Source organism: Diabrotica virgifera, chromosome 3 (genome assembly GCF_917563875.1).
Source record: "Diabrotica virgifera virgifera chromosome 3, PGI_DIABVI_V3a".
NCBI classification, from domain to species: Eukaryota; Metazoa; Arthropoda; class Insecta; order Coleoptera; family Chrysomelidae; genus Diabrotica; species Diabrotica virgifera.
In genome coordinates, this window is record NC_065445.1 from 122,258,889 (window position 1) to 122,262,186 (window position 3,298).

The 3,298-nt window shown below is 32.2% G+C and overlaps 1 long non-coding RNA gene across 1 annotated transcript; it reads right to left on the reverse strand.

The window, feature by feature from the left end:
- Positions 1-687: 687 nt before the first annotated feature.
- On the reverse strand, positions 688-2,191 carry LOC126882067 (uncharacterized). The gene is made up of 2 exons (XR_007697113.1): positions 1,421-2,191; positions 688-852 (listed from the first exon to the last, which is right to left on the reverse strand). It is a non-coding gene; the product is annotated as an uncharacterized LOC126882067 (long non-coding RNA).
- Between the last annotated feature and the right edge of the window lie 1,107 nt (positions 2,192-3,298).

A 3,298-nucleotide genomic window follows, 5' to 3' on the forward strand; every position in this document is an offset into this window, starting at 1 on the left:
CATACTAAGTACGTACTGATGGGACATAAAGTACGTACAATGTACGTTCTTTGCTGTACGAAGTATGTACATAAGACGTACATTTTCCAAATTATGGTACGTACCTAGTACGTACTGAAGGTACGTACCTAGTACGTACTGAAGGTACGTACCTAATACGTACTGACGGTACGTACCTAGTATGTACTCACTGTACATACCTAGTAGATATATATTGAAGGTATGTACGTAGTACATACTATACAGTGATGAGCGCACTAATAACCGACAAAATAACGCAAAAGATGGAAAACAGTAAGTTGTGAGATAAAAAGAGATCAACCTAGTGAAGGTGTTAAATTTAGCGATAGTAACTTGTAGATTGACATTATATTGATTGTTTCCCACCTTTAGACGTATCGGACGATTTTGAGAAATGCCACTGTCACAGTGACAGTTTTAGTTGACATACTCCTCTGATACGTCTAAAGGTGGGAAACAATCAATATAATATCAATTTATATGTTACTATCGCTAATTTTAACAACTCTACTAGTTATATTTCTTTTTATCTCACAATTTAATATGTTTTCCATCTTTTGTGCTATGTTGCCGGTTATTAGCGCGCTCATCACTGTATATACATAATATTATGTACATGTACATACTATACACACTTATGATGATTTATGTAAATAAAAGTAAATATAGGTGAATATATCTTTATTATTTAAAAAATAAATAAATTCAATTTTTATTCTGATTCCTTTTCCTTGAAAGTTTTTAAGCGATCCCCGGCTCTCCTCAACCATCGTCCAATTTCTTGCTCCGCCACCTTCTTATCACTACATTTTTCACTTTTTATTGCAGCTTCTATAAAGAAAGAACATCAAATTATAAAACTGGATACTTTTGATAAAGAATATTTTATCACAACCATCATCAACTGAAGCATTAATTAACCCATGGAAATACACCCATATAAATAAATAATACTGCTAAATGTATGTCTGCCTTGTGTGTCTCCGAAAATCAATTCATTTTTGCAACTGCTCTAAATATTTATAAATTTAGAAGTGGGTTGTTTTTTACAATAATTTAAAAAAATCTGTTTTAAGACTGATGTCCCTCTAGTACGATTAAATGCTTTATTTTAAGCCCAATAAATTATAGTTAACTGTATAGTACATATCTTTGTTACATAATGCATTTAATTACAGTTAAATGTAGTTTAAATACAGTCAAATTTATGCAGTGCGCAAATGAAAATTCTTCGTGTCAGGAAAACAAATCCTATTAGTGTAAACCCCTTCAATGTCACATTTACTGCAAGACATGTAACCAGAATGACCTTTAGTACATGTAATGTATGCTTTAGCAGGAGCATCACAAATAAAACCTTTAATTTTAATAAAATAAGTTCTACTTTCATATTTCATACCATTATTAATTATTTCTATGGCATCTTCTACAAATTTTTCTAAAAATAAATTAGAATCTTTGGGTTTCTCATAACCGTGATATATACCAACTATATCAACTGGCCCCTGTTTCGGATATATACTGCATAAAATTGGATACACTCGACTGGATGAACTTTTTGAAAGTGATATTAATTATAAAGATATTAATTAAAATTTCTACAGTATCAAGACACTCTTCTCCAGAATACTGAGACAGTAGTTTTTGCAAACAATTTCTCAATCCAAAATAAATATAGTGACCTGAGTTTATTGGTTGTAGAATAGTTTTCCTTAGAGTGTGTAACAGAGTTCTAGCATCTCGGGGTAATTCAGGATGATATGGTTTTAAAATATTTAACAGGTCATTAATAGCCACATGTGTAATATTATGTTTACAGGACCATTCTGATAAGCTACTGGTAAGACTTTTATGTAGTATCCTCCGTAGTATCACTAATACATTTTTCATCTTCTAATAATATATTCTCATATTCAAAACAGAGTGTGTCTGAAAGAGAGTGTGGTAATGGATGATGTTCTAAATTTTCAAAAACATCCATTGAATTATCATTAGTGTCTGTCATATCCATAGTTTTATTATCTAAACTAGTATTTCACTTTTCACTGAAATATTAAAACTAGATATTTTTTGCACATTCATTTGCTTAATTGTAGCATTTTTGTAATGTTTACTATTTGATGACATGTCTAAAATTTAAAATAGATACCTACCTAAATGATGAATTAATTGTTAAAATTACCTTTTTATTCACCAATATGAAAAAAAATTCATATTTGAAGTACAAAAACAAGCAAAACTTATGACTCTTAAAGTTTGCCAAATGGTTTTGTTTTAAATATACTTATTTTTTATTTAATTTTATTTATCTAACTTCCTCGCCCACAAAATACATTTTTCAGTATGACTATAATAAGTTAAAAACACTCACCTCAATAAGATAACAGGAAACCACACTAGGCTCCAACACCAAAAATAAGTAAAAAAAAATCTAAATGAAACTGTCTTGCAATGAATTATCACATCAAAACTGTACTCGAGGTGGAAGGAAAGTTCCTAACCAAATAAATTAGGTTAGGTTAACATAACCTGACATAATAAATATGCCTTAGCTCTTCTTTCTCATGGTACATACTTGGACGTAATAGTACGTACTTAGTATGTACTCTTCTGTACGTACTGGTACGTACACCAGTGTACGTACTTAAAACGTACATTTTACATCATGTACGTACAGTACCAAAATTGTACGTACTTAAAACGTACTGTGCTGTTTGGGTTATAAAAATTCCACACTACTCTGTCTATTACGCAAACCATCCAGATGGAACAGCCCATGCTGGTTCAGTTGTAATAATTCGTACAGCTATAAAACACTACGAACTTGCTCCATATATCACCAACAAAATTCAGAGTACTATCATAAAAGTACATGCGCTCACCTTTCCACTAACAATAGCTTCTATCTACAGCCCACCACGCCACACCATCAATCTGGAGGAATACAGAGAGTTTTTTGAACAACTTGGCTCACATTTCCTAGTGGCAGGGGACTGGAATGCAAAACATACAACCTGGGGAGCAAGACTGATATCTCCAAAAGGCAGAAATCTATTAAAGATCATACAAGATAATAACCTGAAATACCTAACAACTGGTACCCCCACATACTGGCCCACTGATAACAACAAAATTCCTGATCTGTTAGACTTTGCTATAACTAAGGGAATACCTGAAATACACAGCGACATCACCCCCAGTTTTGATCTCCATTCGGACCACAGTCCCATCTTGATTACCTTAAGTACCAATATAATTTGGAAAACTCCTGCACCAA